Below are 22159 nucleotides of genomic sequence, written 5' to 3'. Positions count from 1 at the left end.
TGGAGTTGACGAAGTCATGAAAAAGGGTGCTGCAGGAATGTTGCTGGTATTGTGAACACTTTGACACTAATTTTTTATCATAATAATTTAATAATTTAGATATATTCTCAAATTTACATGTAAGATTTAATAAAAAGAATGAAATTAACTTGTAATTAAATTCACCTGGGTATCAATGCCAAATGTTTCGTTCAACAAGGATTCTGTCATGACAATGTTCTTTGTAGCAAACTCTGCTTGTGCACGTGCATTCTCAAAACTATTAGGATCATAAGTGCAAAGAGAACCACAAGATCGAAAAAAATGAGCCGGAACTTGATGCCTAGAAGAATCACCCTCATCACTCACATCACCCTCTACTAGAGGCCTAGCATACTGTATAAGGGTTTGAGTGAGTGAGCTAATCAACTCTAGAGTTTCGACCTCAATACTCTCCTTCACAATGGAAGGAATAATAACATGCTCCACCATAGGTCTAGCCAAGCTTCTTGGTGGGAGTTTTGGGTCATGCTATCACCCTCTCTATCATGTGAGGAACCCCCACCTCTACCTTGGAAATCTAGAAAATCAAAATAGTTTGGGATCTCATTAAGGACAAACTCACAATACAATTTTCTCAAAAAGTATTGGGGTACCTCATGATTATTGCATGGGGGCTGATCGAATACCATCCACCACCTATCCCAAAAATTGTTCTTAATCCCTTCATGATGACACCAATGAATAGGGAATCTCCTACATCTAGGGTGTAAAGGTTGATTCATTTGGGGGTCCGTAAAAAGAGCACAAAAGTCAAATTTGTTAATTTTCTTTTTCTTCACTGCCGCATATGATAATTTGTCAGCATAAAATTGCTTTTGTTCTTCCTTCTTACTGGACCAGAAATTTATTTGCCCACTCATAGATTGTATGTGAGATACAATAGATTGCAAATAACTGGCAAAGGTTTGTCCTATGGGAGTTTGTTCCAATGGGATCTTTTAGCCTTTTGATTAAACCTTCAAGCTCTTTTTGGCTATTATTCTATTTGACCTAATAGGTTTTCTTGTGTACCTATGGGATGTCTAGGGATTGTAGGAGGTTCTTGATGTGCTTCTTCTTCAATATGGTCTTCATGAGGAGGTGATTGATGTGCTTCTTCTTCAATATGGTCTTCATGAGGAGGTGATTGAGTGTTTTCAACATTTTCTTGTCTAATCTCATTTGTTGATAATGAAAATAAATTTAAATCAATAAACCTAGTTTAATCTTCAAATTAATAAAAAATGACAATAAGAAAATAAAAATACATACCTCTTCGAGCTCTTCAATGGCATGGCGACATTTTGATGAGAGATAGATAACTTAGTGCCCAATATCAAGCTTTTACAAAGGGCGAGCACAAGAAAATGGCACCCAAAATCGCTAAAATGTGGGTTTGGGAATGTAGAATGCATCCAAAATGCGGACCAGGTTTTTTTTTAAGTTTTAAAGGTGCATAAGGCACATGCCTTATATGGTGCACGGACTATAGGGTGCACATCCTATAGTGTGCGCGCCTTATAAGGCATGCGCCTTATAAGGCATGCGCCTTATGCGCATTTAAAACTTTATTTTGAAGTGTGGCACCTTTTTGGTACCACAACTTCGTGCATATACCCCTCCACTTTATATATCTTATATTAATAAACTAAAAAAATTGTTATTTAAATATATTATTTTTTTTAATAAATTATTTTAATATTAATTTTCATACAAGAATTCTTTTTTATTTTATTTAAGAAATATATTTTTAATGCCAATCATTGTTTTATTTTACTCACATAACTTATTATATTATATTTGTGTGGTCTTATAAATAATTAATTTTGATTTATAAAATATATAGTTATATAAAATAGTGGTTAGACCCTTTATATAAAGAAATTAATATTAAAATAATTTTTAAATAAATTTAAAAAATATATTTTAATAATGATTTTTTTTAATTTACAGAAATATTAAATACATAAAGTAGTGGTAGAATTTTTTCAATTTTAACTATTTTTATTTGAGCTGATTAAAAAATTTAAAATAAATATTTAGTGTGCCATTAACACCGCCTCTTTCTCCCATTAGAGATCCTTTGGCAGCCTAATCTCTTCTGCTTCTCAACAACCCTTCACTTTTTAGAAATTTATCCAACACCATTTCCTAGCCCCCTTCCAAGGAAATTTATCCTTAAATAAAATAATATTTTGCTTGTGGTGCCCTGCCCTTTTCCTCCCCCTTATCGATGTAACATTATTTTTCTGTCATTATAAATTAGAAAAGGGAAAATGTAGGCAGGGAGAACATGATTTGAAATAGGAATTGTATAACCTTTGAGTATATTTGTATTTCTTTAAAGTGCAAAGCAAAAACAATCCTTCTTGCCTTGTCGTGCACTTTTCCTTCCCTTTCCAATGTAACAAGGCCTTTTTGTTGCTCTAAATCAAAAAGGGAAAAACACACATAGGGAGATTGTGATTTGAAATAAGAAATACATAGCCTTTGATGTGTTTGCATATCTTTAATTTGGAAAGCAGTATCTGAAAAGTTGGCACAATTTTTTATGTTCCTACTATAGAATCTGAAACTATTCTATCTCCTCTGAGCCAACTGATTAATCAAATAAAATAACAAAGAACACACTATAACAACAATAATCAAATTACAAAAATATAACAAACACAAATTAGAATATAAACAGAGTGACCTATTTTTTGAACGTCACACAAATTCTCTATTACTGCTTAATAAAAAAGAATACAAAGATTCCCTACAAATACACTTTTCCATCTTCAATAAGAAAAGAATTCAAAGTCTCTAAAAATAGAACATAAAGTACTAAGGATAGAGAACTCTATGCATGCATTTATTTGGTGGAAAAAATCACACTAAAAATCTAAAATAAACACTACATGCTAAAAACTAAATCAAGAAACTAAAACAACTATGGGCATGCATTCTTTGGTGCATAGAAACAGTCTTAAAACAAAATCCAAACTAAATTTAACTAATAGCATGCAAAACATGCTTTATTTTCAAGAATGTAAAAACTAAAAACTACGAATATCCTAAATCTATTCAAATCCTTTGATGATACATGACTATTCTTTTATTGGTGGATGATGGTGTATGCATGTTGGAGCTTCCTAATCGAACAACAAAATCACTTATCTTCATACTCCCCCTTGATGCTGAGAGGGCTTAAATCTTATCTTAGAGTGCCAAAAAGTGAGCTTTCACAACTGCTTTGGTGAAGATATCTGCTAGCTGATCCTAAGCATTGATGTGCTTCAATTCAACTTTCTTCTTCTATACCAAATCCCAAATGAAGTGATATTTCATGTCATAATGCTTTGTTCTCCTCTGATGAACCAAATTCTTTGCTAATTTGATGGCACTCGCATTGTCACAATAAATCACCGTAGGTTGAATTTGATTTTCTCCAATTTCTTCGAAAATATTTCTGAGCCAAAGAGCTTGTGTACCTGCTGAGGTAATTGCAACATATTCTACCTCTGTGGATGAGAGGGCAACAATACTTTTCTTTTTTGAGATACATGTAATCAAACTAGAACAAAAAGATAAATAATTTCTAGATGTGGATTTACGGTCATCCATTCTACCTCCCCAATCTGAATCACTAAAGCCTACAAGATTGAACTTTTCAGAAGAGTATTAATGGATACCAAAATTTGAAGTCTGATACATATACCTCAAAATTCTCTTGGCTTCTTTCATATATATTTCTGATGTATTTTTCATATACCTTGAAACAAGTGAAACTGAATAGGCAATATCAGGCCTTGTGTGTGTTAGAAACATCAAGCTCCCCACAATACTTCTGTAAGTTGTCTCATCAACTAAATCAACACCATCATTTCTACACAATACAACTCCATGAGCACTTGGAGTGGAGGTAGGGTTACAATCAGTCATCAAATTTCTTCAGCATATCATGTGAATACTTTGTTTGATAAATAAAAATCTCATCCTTACTTTGATAAACCTCCATTCCTAGAAAATATTTCATGAGACCAAGATCTTTCATCTCAAATTCATTCATTATAGCAGCTTTGAATTCATGTTTCATCTAAGAACTTCTATCCATATACAATAGATCATCAACATACAAACTTATGATTAGAATATTAGTACCTTCTTGTTTGTAGTAAAGGGTAGGATCACTCTTACTTATATGGAAGCCATTCTCCTAAAAGTATCAATCATTCCTAGCATACCATGCTCTTGCTGCTTGCTTGAGGCCATACAAAGCCTTCTTCGACCTGTAGAAATGATTCTCTTTTCCATGCACTTCAAAACCTTGTGGTTGCACCACGTATACTTCCTCTTCTAAGTACCCATTCAAGAAGGCATTTTTCACGTCCATATGATGTATGATCCATTTCTTCTAAGCTTCTAATTAAATCAACACTCTAATGGTCTCTTGTCTTGGTATTGGTGCAAATGTCTCTTCATACTCAATTTCATAGTTCTGTGTGAAGCCTTTAGCAACTAATCCCACCTTGTGTCTTTCAACACTCCAATCACTGTTAAACTTGGTCATGTAGACCCTTTTGGTGTGAATCTTCTTCTTGTCACGTGGAAGCTCTATCAACTCCCAAGTTTCACTCCTATTAATTGAGTCCATCTCTTCTTCCATGGCTTGCACCCAAACATCATTAGTACATGCATCTTCAAAACATGATGGTTCAAAATCAGTCTTGGCTAATAAAGAAAAATTCATTGTGTCACCTATTGGGTTTTCTTCATGTACTTGATTTCTAGTCCTTTGGTAGATATCACTCAATCTCCTTACTTTCCTTGTAGAACTTGGAGAAGAAGTTGGACTTGAACTTGGTACTGAAGAACCTAATGAAGGGCTTCTTGGTGGAGTTAAACCACTACATACAAAAACATTAGTTGGCTGCTCATGATCAATATCAGCAATTATATCATCATTCAAAATAGATTTTGTCTTCTCAACATGGCCTTTTTGATGACCATAAACTCCCCCTTCATAAAAAATTACATCTCTTGAGACAATAAGCTTATTAGTGATGGGATTATACAATCTATAAGCCTTGATTTTCTCACTATACCCAATAAAAATACATGGTTCACTCTTTGCATCTAACTTTTTTCTATTTTGATTAGGTACATGTACATAAGCCAAACAACCAAAAACTTTGAAATGATTAAAATTCAGCTTTTTCCCATTCCAAGCTTCACGAGGTGTCATCTTTTCGAGTGAACTGGTGTGACAATAGTTGAGGAAGTACACTAATGTAGCAATTGCATCTCCCTAATAAGAATTTCTCAAACCCTTCATTTGTAACAAGCACCTTGCCATTTCAACCATAGTATGATTCTTCCTTTCAGCTACCCCATTTTGTTGAGGTGTGTATGCAGTAGTAAGCTGCCTCCTGATTCCATTTTGATCCCAATAACTCTGGAAAGCCTTTGAGAAAAATTCTCCTCCATGACCAATCCTCAAAAATTTGATCTTGCACCCGTTGTCATTTTCCATGAGGGCTTTGAACTTCTTGAATGTATCTAGGGATTCATCTTTGGCCTTCAAAAAATATACCCAACAATTTCGTTTGTAATAATCAATAAAAGTGGTGAAATATGATGACTTACCCAAACTCCTAGTCTGCATAGGACCACATATGTTTAAATGAAAAAGCTGAAGTGAGTGATAGGCCCTCCAAGTATATCCCTTTGGAAACTTTTCCCTTGCATGTTTGCCTTTAGCACATCTTTCACAAACCTCCTTATGTTCCTCATCCTTGGGCAAACCAGAAACTAATGCATGGGAGGTTAGAAACTTCAAACTATGAAAATTTAAATATCCATACCTGAGATGCCATAACCAACTTGAATCCTCATAAGCCATATTTTCCAAACTCTTGTTATGTCCACAAAACCTCAAGGGGGACATCCTATTTCTTGTCATAGGCACAACGATGATCACCCTATTGCCCTTATTCTTATCATAGATAGTACATGTCTTATTCTCAAATATTACTTTATATTTTTTCTCACATAGCTTCCCAACACTTAACAAATTATGCTTTAATTGTGGAGTATAATAAATATCATGAATACTCTTTATACCTTCTTTTATTTGCACCTCCATATCTCCTTTGGCAGCAACCTCCAATGATTTATCGTCACCAAGCTGGCTCTTGGATTTGAAACTCCCATCCTTTGTTGAAAACAACTTCTCATTCCTTGTCATATAGTTAGAGCATCTTGAATCTATATACCAAACATCTTTACTAGTATTTTCACCCTTGACATAATATAAACATAAGTGATCAGGAGGATTCTCACTTCTTTCTTGAGCATAGTTAACACTTTTACCTTCTTTCAATTTGCATTCTCTTTCAAAGTGGCCATACCTATTACAATGGTAACTTCGAACATTTCTCTTATCAAATCTATGTCTACCTCTTCATCTAGAACCACCTCTTCCTCTTGAATAAATTTTGCTTTACCCTTTACCTTGGCCTTGATTGACTTTTGCACTACCATTGTTTGCATCTTTAGTATTCTATATGAGATGCACAATCTAACTTTTGAAATCTATGGATGAAAATGAATAAAAGCTAATGCAAGACGATCGGACAATGTATGTCTGTTGACCACTTTTCTCTTGACTTTCACTATTTTTCGTTGTTATTTGCGACTTGTTCATCTTCGCCGGCCTTTTTACATTATTTTCCAACATTTTATGATTTTCTCATTCACTGTTTTAACATTATTAAATTTTCTATCACTACTTTATATATCTTTCTATATTTTTATATTTCAATTTTTTTAATTAGATGAGATAAATATATTTAAAATTAAAAAACTTCTCCCTCTACTTTATATATCTTATATTAATAAACTTAAAAAATTGTTATTTAAATATATTGTTTTTTTTTTATAAATCATTTTAATATTAATTTTCATACTTGAATTCTTTTGTTTATTTAAGAAATATATTTTTTACTTCAATCATTGGTTTATTTTACTCACATAATTTATTATATTATATTTGTGCGGTCTTATAAATAATTAATTTTGATTTATAAAATACATAGATATATAAAATAGTGGTTAGACCCTTTATATAAAGAAATTAATATTAAAATAATTTTTAAATAAATTTAAAAAATATATTTTAATAATGATTTTTTTTAATTTACAAAAATATTAAATACATAAAGTAGCGGTAGATTTTTTTCAATATTTTTATTTGATATGATGAAAAAATTTAAAATAAATATTTAGTGTGCCATTAACACTCTTTCTCCCATGAGAGATCCTCTGGAAGACTAATCTCTTCTACTTCTTAACAACCCTTCACTTCTTAGAAACTTCTCCCACAACACCATTTTCTTGCCCCCTTCCAAGGAAATTTGTCCTTAAATAAAATAATAGTTTGCTTATGGTGCCCTGCACTTTTCCTCCCCCTTTTCAATGTAACATTATTTTTCCATCACTATAAATTTGAAAAGGGCAAATGTAGGTATGGAGAATGTGATTTGAAATAGGAATTGCATAACCTTTGAGTATATTTGCATTTCTTTAATGTGCTCAGTAAAAACAATCCTTCTTGCCCCGTCGTGCACTTTTCCTTCCCTTTCCAATGTAACAAGGCCTTTTTGTTGCTCTGAATCAAAAAGGGATAAACACAAATAGGGAGATTGTGATTGGAAATAAGAAATACATAGCCTTTGATGTGTTCACATTTCTTTAATTTGCAAAGCACTATCTAAAAAGTTGGCACAAATTTTTATGTTCCTATTGTAGAATCTGAAACTACTCTATCTCCTTTGAGCCAACTGATTAATCAAATAAAATAGAAAAGAACATACTATAACAACAATAATCAAATTCGAGAAATATAACAAACACAAATCAAAATAAAAACAGAGTGGCCTGTTTTTTGAACATCACACAAATTCTCTATTACTACTTAATAAAAAATAATACAAAGATTCCCTATAAATAGATTTTTCCAGCTTCAATAAGAAAAGAATTCTTAGTCTCTAAAAATACAACATACAGTACTAAGGATAGAGAATTCTATGCATGCATTTATTTGGTGGAAAAAATCACACTAAAACTCTAAAATAAACACTACATGGTAAAAACTAAATCAAGAAACTAAAACAACTATGGGAATGCATTCTTGGGTGCATAGAAACAATCTTAAAATAAACTCCAAACTAAATTTAACTAATAGCATGCACAACATGCTTTATTTTCAAGAATGTAAAAACTAAAAACTAAGAATAGCCTAAATCTATTCGAATTCTTTGACGGTGCATGACTATGCTTTTATTGGTTCATGATGGTGTATACATGTTGGATCTTTCTAACCGAACAACAACATCATTTATCTTCATACTCCCCCTTGATACTGAGAGGGCTTATAATCTTATCTCAGAGTGCCAAAAATTGAGCTTTCGCAACTTCTTTGGTGAAGATATCTGCTAGCTAATCCTAAGTGTTGATGTGCTTAAATTCAACTTCCTTCTTCTATACCAAATTCTGAATGAAGTGATATTTCATGTCAAAATGCTTTGTTCTACTGTGATGAACCAGACTCTTTGCTAATTTGATGGCACTCACATTGTCACAATAAATCACCTTAGGTTGAATTTGATTTTCTCCAATTTCTTTAAAACAAATTCTGAGCCAAAGGGCTTGTGTACCTTCTAAGGCAATTGCAACATACTTTGCTTCTATGGATGAGAGGGCAACAATTCTTTGCTTTTTTGAGCTCCATGTAATCAATCAAGAACCCAAAGAGAACCAATTTCTAGATATGAACTTATGAATATCCATACTACCTCCCCAATTTGAATCACTAAAGCCTACAAGATTGAACTTTTCAAAAGAGTAGTAACGAATACCAAAATTTGAAGTCCCTTTCACATACCTCAAAATCCTCTTGGTTGCTTTCATATATATTTCTAATGGATTTTTTATATACCTTGAAACAAGTGAAACTGAATAGGCAATATCAGGCCTTGTGTGGGTTAGAAACATCAAGCTCCCCACAATACTTCTGTAAGTTGTCTCATCAACTAAATCAGCACCAGCATCTCTACACAACACAACTCCATGAGCACTTGGAGTGGAGGCAGGGTTACAATCAGTCATACCAAATTTCTTCAACATATCATGTGAATACTTTGTTTGACAAATGAAAATCTCATCCTTACTTTGATAAACCTCCATTCCTAGAAAATATTTGATGAGACCAAGATCTTTCATCTTATAACTACTACCCATATTCAGTATATCATCAACATACAAACTTATGATTAGAATATCAATACCTTCTTGTTTGTAGTAAATGGTGGGATTACTCTTACTTCTATGGAAGCCATTCTCCTGAAAGTATCCATCAATCCTAGCATACCATGCTCTTGGTGCTTTCTTGAGGCCATACAAAGCTTTCTTCAACCTATAGAAATGATGCTCTTTTCCATCCACTTCAAAACCTTTTGGCTGCACCACATATACTTCCTCTTCTAAGTACCCATTCAAGAAGGCACTTTTCACGTCCGTATGATGTATGCTCCACTTCTTCTAAGTTGCTAATGAAATTAGCATCCTAATGGTCTCTTGTCTTGCTACTAGTGCAAATGTCTCTTCATAATTATTTCCATACTTCTGTGTGAAGGCTTTAGCAACTATTATTGCCTTGTGTGTTTTAACACTCCCATCACTATTAAACTTTGTCTTGTAAACCATAATGGGATTAACTAACAAATCAATTGGAAAGGCTATATGGGAAAAATTGGAGACTCCAAATGAAGGTGACCGTATTGTTAAGATTGCTATACTTGATGGTTACCGGGTGAGATATGGAAATTTGAAGATGGATGAAGATGAAAGGATTATCACATTTATGGAAAGGGTAAATGAAATTGTCATGGGAATTCAATGTTGTTTTGGATCTTTGAGCGAAGATGAAATAGTTTCTAAAGTTTTGAGAGCTTTACCACTTGCTTAAAAGATCAAGGCTTCTACAATTAATGAGTTAAGAACAATGGAAAACACTTCTATCAATAGGGATACCTTTGTTGGGAAATTATTTGTTTTTGAGCTTGAAGAATTTGGACCTTCTGGAGCTGTGAAGTATTAACCTTCTTTTCATACATCTACATCATCAACTGACAAGCAAGATTGGAAAGTTTTGTATGCAAAGGAATTGGAAAATATGAAAACGAAAGATGAAGAATTTGAGCAACTTGAAGCCCTATTTGCTAGAAGAGTACCAAGGATCGGTAGGAAGTAAGTATGAAGGAAAATCGCCCTTTAAATGTTTTGCATGTAATAAGATAGGTCATTTTGCATCTAGATGTCCTGAAAGGAATTCAGGATTTGAAGAAAGAGCTAGAAGATCTTTTAAGCCTAACCCTGAATATCAAAACAAGAATAAGTACAGGAGAAATATAGACAAATCATGTTACTTTGCTGATTAGGAAGGTGTGACTGATTATGATGATGAACCGATACAAGAATCTGCTCGTGGTTCCAGTAATGGAAAGGAATGGGTATTTCTGTCTATCAAGGAAGATGATCTGGTATTGGAAGGGAAAGTATCTGAAGAAAAGGCCCTTGCTGCTAAAATTGAAGTTAAAGATAAATGTGCAATTGATAGTGAATTTTCACATCATATGACTGGAGATAAAAGGAAGTTTCTATATTTGCAAGAATTTGATGGTAGTCTGGTTAGATTTGGAGATGACAAAACATGCATGACAAAGGGAAAAGGAATGATATCATTAGATGGTAAGCACAAGACTGATAAGGTTTTTTATGTTGAAGGTTTAAAGAATAATCTTTTGAGTGTAAGATAGTTGGTGTAGAATAGGTTCAATTACAATCCAAGGATGGAAAATTCAACATTATTAATAGATCTAGATTGGAGATTGCTACCAGTACACAGACAAAAGGTAATAGCTTTCATTTGAATTCTGATGAGAAGGCATGTTTGACTGCAAAAATTGATGAGAGTTGACTTTGGCATAAGAGGCTATGTCATGTGAATTTTGACTGCATTGTAAAGATCAGTTCAATTAAGGAAGTTAGAGATATACCTAAGATTGTGAAGCCCTATAATATGGTATGTACGGAATTTTAAATGGGAAAATAGGTAAGAACCTCTTTTAAGAGTATACAAGATAAATCTAATGATGTTCTTGATCTTATTCATACTTATTTATATGGTCCTGCTAGAATCAAAAGTTTTCAAGGTGATAGATATTTTATGCTAATAATTGATGATTATTCTAGAATGATGTGGGATACGTTTTTAAGGGAGAAATATGAGGCTTTTAAAAAGTTCAAACTATTTAAAGATAAGGTTGAGACTAAGACTGATGTGCTTGTGAACTGTATACCTACAACTGCAACACAAAACACTCAATAGATCATTACAAGCATGGTTAATGATTTTAAAGAAAAGAAAAATAAAACCATAGCTAAGCGATCTATTGCCTCCTAGTAAATGCGAGTATGAATTTTTCTCTCAGACCTGGTTAGGAAAATTCTAGTGACTTGACTACACCTAGATGGAGGATATAAATGATAAATGATGCATTTAAGCTAGTAGTGATAATGATTAAGCTACATGATTCCATGATTATGCTAGAAAATATGCTAAAATGATAAACTAAGATTGCATATGCCTATAGTAACAATGCATGAGATGCAAATGAGATGGGATCAATCAGGGGTGAATGAGATGAATGGGCACTTTGTGCTCCAAAATGGGGTCGATTAATAGGATTTCCAAGGCTAGGGGGTGATGTGGCAAGAATCAATGGTCAAGATTGATTTGAAGATATCAATGGTGAAATTGGAGGAGGTTGGTAAAGAGGTTGGATTAAAGGGAACATTTGTCATCTCTATGGTGACAAGTGTAAAGAGGCTTCTAGAAGAGGTTGGATGAAAGGGAACACTTAGTGACAAGTGTCACAAAGCTTTGCTCATGAGAGGGAAAAGTGTTCAAGGAAAGGGGACATGTGGTTAGATGAAATGGGTTAGGTTTAGGAATGGTTAGGTTAGGTGGTTAAAAATTAGGAGAATTGAATTTAAACATTCAAATAATAGGAAAAGGCTAATTAATTTCAACAACTCATAATTGATTTGTTTTAATTAATTAGGAGATTAGAAAAAATGAATTTGATGGGGAAGAATTAATTAATTTGAATTAATTAATCAAAGAGGACTATTGAAATGAACATATTAAATAAATCCTTAGATTTATTAATAAGTAGATGAAAGGGGATCTTTAATCAAATTGCTAATGAATTCAATTAAATTGGGGAGGGAGATTAATTAAATAATTGCTTATTCAATTAATTATCTTCAGACCATTTTTAGGAGTATACATTTTGCCCCTCTTTGAAGTGAGGTGTGATGATGTGTTGATTCAAAGAATAACCTCATTTTGGTGATGATATCAATTTGATAGGATTCCCCAAATCTTGATTGCTAAATTATAGTATGATGATGCCCCCTTGGGAGATCAATTAAGATAATTGATCTTTGGAGTTTTGCGACTTTTTGCGAAATTGATATCTCAATTAGAAAAGATGTGATTCTGCAACCGTGTTTGGTGAAAATGCAAGTTTTTTGATCATGATAGTGTGGTTCTCAATGTTAATATTGATAAATATTGATTGATTAGATTGATAAGATCTAGAATTGGTCTGGTTTCAGGAATGACACCTCCTGTATAAGACAAAGATGATAAAAAATGTCTAGTTTCAGGAATGATATATCTTGTATAAGACATGATCAGAACATCCAGTTTCAGGAAGGATACATCCTATATAAGACATGATAAGATATATTAGATTTTATTGGCTGATTGAATTGATAAGGTTGATTAGATAAAGAACTGACAATTTATTGATATCAGGTTGCAGAAAAATTTGGATATACTAATGTTGATTCTGTTGAGAGAGATAGCATTAGATTTTTGCTAGGTCGACAATATATGGAGAGATATGAGTCATTATTCTGATTGCGTATACACTTGTGATGATACTTTGATGATTCTTGTGATAGATTTAACCTTGGATGAAAGGAGCATGTGGGATCCCCTGCAAGAATGAAATACAAGCTAAATGCACATGAAATGCAAAGCTACGACCAGACCAGTCCCTGGATTATTGTGTTTTGTCATCATTGAGCTTTTGAAATGTGGGAAGTGATTGCAAAGATCAATGGTATAATTTAACTATGATGACCTGAGCACTATTTTCCTGGATTTTTATATGGCAAGTTAGCACAAGCATCGAGGTATAATTGAACTGAGATGACCTAAGTGTTGCTTGTGTAAAATGGACAATATTAATTGTCCTACCTATGAAGTGTATGCCTATAGTTGCAACACAAAACACTCAATAGATCATTACAAGCATGGTTAATGAAATTAAAACAAAGAAAGATAAAACCATAGCTAAGCAATCTATCACCTCCTAGTAAATGCGAGTAGGAATTTCGCTCTCAGATTTGGTTAGGCAAATTCTAGTGACATGACTACACCTAGATGGAGGATTTAAATGATAATGATTAAACTACACGATTCCATGATTATGCTAGAAAATAAGCTAAAATGATGCAATTAAGCTATGATGACAATGCTCAAATGATAAACTAATATTACATATGCCTATAGTAACAATGCCTAAAATACAAATGAGATGGGATCAATGGATGGATATGGATTGGGATTGGGATCCTTTGTGCTCCAAAATGGGGTCTATTTATAGGATTTCCAAGGCTAGGGGTGAGGTGGCAGGAATCAATGGTCAAGATTAAGTCTGAAGATATCAATGGTGAAATTGGAGGAGGTTGGCAAAGAGGTTGGATTAAGGGGGAACATTTGTCATCTCTATGGTGACTAGTGTCAAGAGGCTTCTAGAAGAGGTTGGATGAAAGGGAACACTTAGTGAAAAGTGTCAAAAATCTTTTCTCATGAGAGGGCAAAGTGTTCAAGGAAAGGGGACATGGGGGTTAGATGGAATGGGTTAGGTTTAGGAATGGTTAGGTTAGGTGGTTAAAAGTTAGGAGAATTGAATTTAAAAATTCAAATAATAAGGAAAGGCTAATTAATTTCAACAACTCATAATTGTTGATGAATTCAATTAAATTGGGGAGGGAGAATTAATTAATTTGAATTAATTAATCAAAGAGGACTATTGAAATGAACCTATTAAATAAATCCTTAGATTTATCAATAAGTAGAATAAAAGGGAGGATTTAATCAAATTGTTGATGAGTTAAATTAAATTGGGGAGGGAGATTAATTAAATAATTGCTTATTCAATTAATTATCTTCAAACCATTTTTAGGTGTATACATTTTTCCCCTCTTTGAAGCAAGGTGTGATGACACGTTGATTCAAAGAATAATCTCATTTTGATGATGATATTGGTTTGATAGGATGCCCCAACTGTTGATTGCTAAATTCCGGTATGATGATGCCCCCTTGGGAGATCAATTGAGATAATTGATCTTTGGAGTGTTTTTGACTTTGTGAAATTGACATCTCGATTAGAAATGATTTGATTTCTACAACTGTGGTTGATGAAAATGTGAGTTATTTTCTTAGCTTGATTGATTAGATTGATAAGATCGAGATTCATTCTGGTTTCAAGAATGACACCTCCTGTAAAAGACAAAGATGATCAAAATGTCCGGTTTGAGGAAGGATACATCTTGTATAAGACATGATCAAAATGTCTAGTTTCAAGAAGGATACATCCTGTATAAGACATGATAGAATCGATTAGGTTTGATTGATTGATTGAATTGATAAGGTTGGTTAGATAAAGAACTAACAATTTGTTGATATCAAGTTGCTAAAAGATTCGGATATGCTGATGTTGATTCTGTTGAGAGAGATAGCATAAGATTTTTGCTGGGTTGACAACATCTAAAGAGATATGAGTCATTAGTCTGATTGCATGTACACTTGTGATGATACTTTGATGATTCCTATGATATATTTATCCTTGGGTAAAAGGAGCATGTGATATCCCATGTAAGAATGAAATGCAAGCTAAATGCAAATGAAATGCTACGACTAGACCAGTCACTAGATTATTACATTTTGTCATCATTGAGATTTTGAAATGTGGGAAGTGAGTGCAAACATCAATGGTATAATTGAACCATGATGACCTGAGCACTTCTTTCCTAGATTTTGATATAGAAAGTTAACACAAGAATCGAGGTATAATTGAATCGAGATGACCTGAGTGCTGCTTGTGTAAAACAGGCAGTATTAATCATTTCAATATGCATATCAGAAATGTCTTCAATGATACTCTGTTGATCATGTCTCGAGTCAAATTTGCACATATTAATGATTAATTTTTAAACAATGTTCAGACAAGAAAAATATCATGTTCCTTCCTTGTTCCTCTAGTCAAAGATATCCTGGAGTCACTCAGAAATCATGATAGTGAAAAGCAATATAGAAAAGTTGAACAATCATGTTAAAATCATTATCCAAAAGATATTATCCACTGAAAAGTGTCTGATTGTACTTAGATTGACTTCGTGATAGCTTGATAGTTGATAGTTTGATCTCGTGTTCAATGTTGGATGTGTCTCAGTTTTCACTTGATAAGAGTTGTCTAGTTGTTGTTCTCCCTATTTGATTAAGCTCAAAATGATCAAGATTTTGCCCCCAGCTAGTTGTAGGATTTTGTCCCAAGCCTAGAAACAAAGTTTTTATGATATATCCAATGATCCAAACCATGACAAGAAGCCACCAGGGATGTCTGCATATGTACAAAGGCTTTATGATGATCAGTGCTGATGGAAAATGAATAAATGCAAGTGGAAAAATGCATGAACTAATAGATGGAAGATTAGTAGATAGATAGCACCTATTTTCTAGGTTTTCACTATCTGTTTTTATTGCACTTTTTCTGATTTTTGATTTTTTGATTTTTTGATTTTTTTTCTTTTTCACTGTTTTTGATTTTTCTACTTTTTTCAGACATAAAATGTTTTTAGATGCATGCTATTGATAGGTTCCTCGAGTTGATTTCCATCTTGTGTTGATAGCTGATATGATCCTGATCCAAATATTGTTGTGACCACAAATGGACCTAACCAGTTTGGTTCAAACTTTCCTTTCTTTTCTTGATCTGCCTGGTTGCATGGATTTTCCTTTAGCACTAGTTCTCCAACTTGAAAAACTCATGGTTTAACCTTATGATTATATCTCTGACACATTCTTTTCTGATATACCTTTAAATGATCAAAGGCATTTTGTCTTCGTTCATGGATCAATTCTAACTCTTGTAGTCTAGATACTCGTTGTTCTTCATCTGGGATCAGACCTTTTAATGAGACTCGTAGAGAAGGTATCTCTACTTCTATTGGAAATATTGCTTGTGATCCATATACAAGAGAGAGGTGTGGCACTTGTTGGTGTGTGGATACTGGTGTGGTAGGCCCATAGAGCTGGATTCAATTGAATACGCCAATCTCTTCCAACATCATTCACTATCTTTTTGAGGATTTTCAGAATAGTTTTGTTAGATGCTTCTGCTTGCCCATTCCCTTGTGGATAATAAGGTCTAGATAATCTGTGCTGGATCTTGAACTTCTCACATAGCTCTTGTACATCCTGATTTTTAAATGGTCGCCCATTATCGGTGATAATGGTCATTGGTATTCCATAGCGACAGATGATGTAATTCAAGATAAATGCAACAATTTTTTTTCTTGTGATGTTTGTGAGAGGTATGACCTCAATCCATTTTGTAAAATATTTTGTAGCTACAAGGATGAATTTGTGACCATTAGATGAAGAAGGATTTATCTTTCCTACTAGATCAAGACCCCATTGACAAAAAGGCCGAGATGTTGCTAAAGCATGAAGTTCTTGTGCTGGTGCATGAATCAAATTCCCATGGATCTGACATTGTTTGCATGTTCTAGCTATCTAAAAAGAATCTTGTTCCATAGTCAACCAATAATAGCCCAAGCATATGAGTTTTTTCGAAAGGGTAAGACCACTTGAATGAGTGCCACAAATACTGTTATGGACTTCATGTAAGGCCTTCTCAGATTCTTCTTGTTCGAGACATATTAAGAGAGTACCGTCTAGACCTTATTTGAATAGGGTATCTATGACGAGAGTAAAATGGGAGGATTGGTGAATAAAGTTTCTCTTTTGGTTCCTTGATAAATCAGGAGGCAGGGTGTTAACTTTCAGGTATGCATAAGTTTGGCTGTAGCGGGAGGAATCATGTCCAACAAGGTGACATATAGTTTGGGAATCTAGATAGTTATGAGTAGGGTAAAACAATTCTTCCACCAGGAACTCATAACGCTGTTGATTTTCCTTTGTTTGAAGGAGAGAAGCAAGTGTAGCCATGGTATCTGCTGCTTTGTTGTCATTTCTTGGAATCTGCTGAAAAGTTATTTCTACAAAGTACTTCTTGATATCATCAACCATCTTTCTATAAGGCATCAAGTTTTCATCCTTTGTTTTATAATCATTATTAATTTGATTGATGATGAGCTGAGAGTCTCCAAAGACTTGTAGTTGTGTAATGTTCCATTATATAGCCTTTTTGATACTTGTTACCAAAGCTTCATATTCTATTGTATTGTTGGTGCATGGAAAGCTTAATTTGTATGCTTTTGGGATTGTATGACCTTGTGGTGTGATAAATAGAATACCTGCTCCTGATCCATGTTGTGTATATGAACCATCAAAGTATGATTGCCATGTTTCTGTGGTGACTGTTAGGATATCAACATCGAGAAACTCAATCCGTAAAGGATGATCATCTTGAAGTGGTGTCTTTGCTAGTTGGTTTGTAATGACTTGTCCTTTGATAGATTTTCTATCAACATACTCAATATCAAACTCGCTTAGAATCATGATCCATTTTGCTAGTCTTCTTGTCAATGTGGCCTTGCTAAGCAAATACTTCAGAGGATCGATTTTAGCTATTAACTTGATGCAGTGAGATAGTAGATAGTGTTGTAATTTTTGAGAAGCAAAAACTACTACCAAGCATGCTTTTTCCGTTGGTGAATAGTTGATCTCGTATCCCACTAGCATTCTGCTGATGTAGTAGATGGCCTGTTCTTTTCCTTCATTGTCTTGTTGTGCAAGCAAAACTCCTAATGATGCTTCAGTAGTTGATACATAGAGTATTAATGGTTTTCCTGGAATCGGTGACATTAGGACAGGTGGTTGTATGAGATATTCCTTGATCTTGTTGAATGCATCTTCACATTGATGGTCCCATTTGAAATTACCATGTTTGTGTAATAGATGTGTAAATGGTTGACATTTATCTACTAGTTGAGCCACAAATCTTCTGATTGACTGGAGTCTTCCTTGTAGTGATTTGAGTTGACTGATATTCTTGGGAGATGCCATTTCCATGATTTCTTTAACCTTAGTTGGATCTACTTTGATACCTCTAGCTAAAACAATGTATCCCAATAGCTTTCCTGAAGTTACACCAAAAGCACATTTCTTAGGGTTTAGCCGTAGCTTGTATTGTTCTAACCTATCAAAGATCTTTTGTACTATCCCTATATGTTCTTCTCTGTTGTATGATTTAGCCAAGATGTTATACATATAGTCTTCCATGAATGTATGCATCACGTCATGAAATATAGTTGTCATAGCTCTTTGATATGTAGCACCGATGTTCTTTAGTCCAAAAGGCATGACGTTCCAATAGAAAGTACCCCCTGGACATGTGAAAGTTGTCTTTTCTTGATCTTCAGGTGCTATTTTGATCTGATTGTATTTGGAGAAACCATCCATTAGCGAAAACATGGAGTGTCTAGTAGTTAAATCTACAATGATGTCGATGTTAGGCAAAGGAAAGTCATCCTTTGGACATGTGTTATCAAGATCTATGAAGTCTATGCATATTTTGATGCTTTTATCTAGTTTTGAAACAGGAATGATGTTCGATACCCATTAAGGATAAGCTACCAGTCTGATGAATCCTACATCCAATAATTTTTTTAGTTCTGCCTTGACTAGAAGAGAAATATGAGGATGCATCTTCCGTAACTTCTGTTTAGCTGGTTTGGCTCTTGGACTAACATTTAAGTGATGCATACTAAGCTTTGGATCTAACCCTGGTATGTTAGCATAGGACTAGGCAAAATTGATTTGTCATCGTTTGAAGAATTCCACATATTGTTGCATTTCTTGCTCAGACAAAGAAGTTGTTGGATGAAGAATCTTTGTTTTCTCTATTGTGCCAATAAGAACTACCTCTATTGGTTTGATCAAAATGGATGAACTTTCTTGATAGTGCTCAGGTAAAGTGTCAAATCTCCCATCTTCTGGCGCCTCAAGGAGGTTTTCACCATTAGATGCATCCTTTTTTTTTACTTTTCCCTGATCTAATGTTGCCAAGAAATGGTTTTCAACATTAGACCTGATATTGTTTTCTTTATTTTCACTTTTGTGACTAGGAGATTTGGGACCCACTTGATCAAAAGATGCGTTGCTGAAATTCCTGGTGAAAGTTGTTATGGGTTCGATTGCATTAAGATATACAGATATGACATGGCAATTTGGAAATGTATCAATGGCAGTATGTCCTTCATTTTCCCAATCAATAAGATCAGGGTATAGTAGAGGTAAGGGATCTTCAGGTTGGGATGTTTCGAGGATATCAAGGGTCATGATAGATGTATCAAAGTTTTTAATATGTATGTCGATGTCTAAAATGGTACTCTCATTAGAATGACCTTGTACAAGGAGTTCTTGATCGTCCTCAGTTAAGTCCAAGTTAGCCGAATATGATTCTAATTCAAGTGAACTAGTTCCTGATGTTTGTCCTGCATATGTGTGAACTACACCGACTTCTATATCTTCTTCAAAGTAATTTTCTTCAGTTGATTCTTTAGAGTGATATGAATCCCATTCCCATTCATTAGAATTTGTATCACTTACAGCCTGCAATCTACAGATTTGGTCATATAGTATTTCTTCTGCTTTTCTGGCTATATTTTTTCTTCTTTCATATTCAACCTCTTTAGGACTAAGATTGAGTTCTACCAATCTTGCTATGAGCTCTTCTTGATTAATATTAGGTTCATTTTTGTTTTGATTGATATTTAATGCTGCTTGAGAGATGCTTTTAGTTTGTTTTTCTTGTTGATTTGAGGATTGCTTCTTTTTCCATTTCATGTTTGCTTGTGCTTGTCGCTTAATTGATTTTTTTTCCCTTTCAATTGCTAGTAGTTCTTGTCCGTTTTCATATTCCTCTTATTGTTGACTAAAATATGTGTCTTCTGGTAGAGTGACTTGTCCATACCCTAAGCCTGTTTTGTCTGTAGTCTACTGAGTATGAGGCTGAATAGGTTCTAAGATACCTTCTTTTATTTTTCCTATAGGACCTGTTCCGGTGTATTCCATTCTTTGAAGAATGTTGAATCCTTTTCCATATTTTTCTGTAGGTATTCGGACATTATTGACCTTTTGTTGAACTTCTTCATCTTTATATAGCCAGTGTAGCACATCTTTGTCTTCTATTTCCTCTGATAAGGTTCCAGCACTAATTAATGCTCCATCAAATATCAGAAGATGTTTCACAATTGGTTGTTGTTTAGAGTTTGATGGTTTTACAAAGGATTTAGGAGAGAGTGGTAATTGTGATATTGAATATTCTTCATTCCCTCGATCTCTTATCTACATTTTTTTTCCATACTTGATAAAATAGAGGCAAATGATTGTTCCTTGTATTGTGTGCTTGAATATGTTGCCTCCCTATTATGAGGAACAATGACTTCTTGAGCCATTTTTAGATTGTTGCAATATTGAAATGGATTTGAATCTACAAAGATTGTGATTTCTTGTCCATTATAGGGAAATTTGACACATTGATGATATGTTGATGCAACAACTTGCAAGTCATGTATCCATGGTCTCCCTAGGAGTACATTATATGATAAGTCCAAGTCTAGAACTTGGCATGCTGTGTCTTTCTGCAAAGGTCCCACTCTGATGGGTAGTATCACAATTCCCTTGGAGGAATGTTCTTCTTCTTCATAGGATTTTATGGTGATCCTTTTTCGGACATCAACTGCATCTTCTGAATATCCTAAGGCACGAACAAGACTCAATGAATAAACATTTAGGCCAGCTCCACCGTCTATTAGAGAACGTTTAACGAGCATTTTGTGAATGATGACTTCGATATGCAAAGGAACATTATGGGGATGTTGCAAGGACATGTCATCTTCTTTAGTGAATGATAAGGAGTGAGGGGTTGTAAGGTGTCCCACCATGGTTTGGAATTGATCGATATCAAGATATGTGGATATTGTTGTATCAATTAATGCTCTTTCTAGAATTTCTTTGTTTGCAGGTGAAAGCTTTAAAATTTCTAAGATGGATATTTGTGTGGGTGTTTTCTACAATTGCTCCACTAGATTGTATTGTTTTGCAATGGATGATGCGTTTGTTGTAGGACCCGACAAAACAACTTTGGTTTTGCTTCTTGTGATAGCATGAACATGTTCTTGATTTTGTTTTTGTTTAACTACAATCACATTTACCACATTGTCATATGTATGAGCATAGTTTACCTTCGCTTTACCCTTACCATTATTCATTTTTGATGATTCACCTTTCTCATAGTTTGGAAGCAGAGTCTTAAAAGCTGTATGAGATTCATTTGTTGTATGTCCATCCATAGTTATTACTCCATTATCAATCAAAGCTTGTCTGACATGTTTCAACTTTTGACAATTATCTGTGTGATGTCCTTTGTTTTGATGGAAGTCATAATACTGATTATCATTCCACCAAGGTGGTTTTATTTGAGGTTTGATATCCTTTCTTCTGGAAAAGTGATCAATTTGTTTGTGATAAGTGTCTTTAATGCTGACCCCAGGGGTTCACCAATGTTTGTAAATTGTCTTCAAAAGAAATTTTTGATAGTTGCTCTTTGGTGATTGTTGTTTTGTTGAGGTGCTACTGAGTGAGTAGATAAATTAAAAACCGGTTGCTTTGGTTTCACATCGTTGACTACTATTCCATCGTTGACTACATTTTGATTTCTATTCCCAAACTTTGGCTTATCATTGTGATTGTTGTTATTGTTGTTGT

The sequence above is a fragment of the Cryptomeria japonica genome, chromosome 8 (assembly GCF_030272615.1).
Source record: "Cryptomeria japonica chromosome 8, Sugi_1.0, whole genome shotgun sequence".
NCBI classification, from domain to species: Eukaryota; Viridiplantae; Streptophyta; class Pinopsida; order Cupressales; family Cupressaceae; genus Cryptomeria; species Cryptomeria japonica.
The sequence above is the reverse complement of the archived record's forward strand: the minus strand, read 5'-3'. Positions refer to the sequence as shown.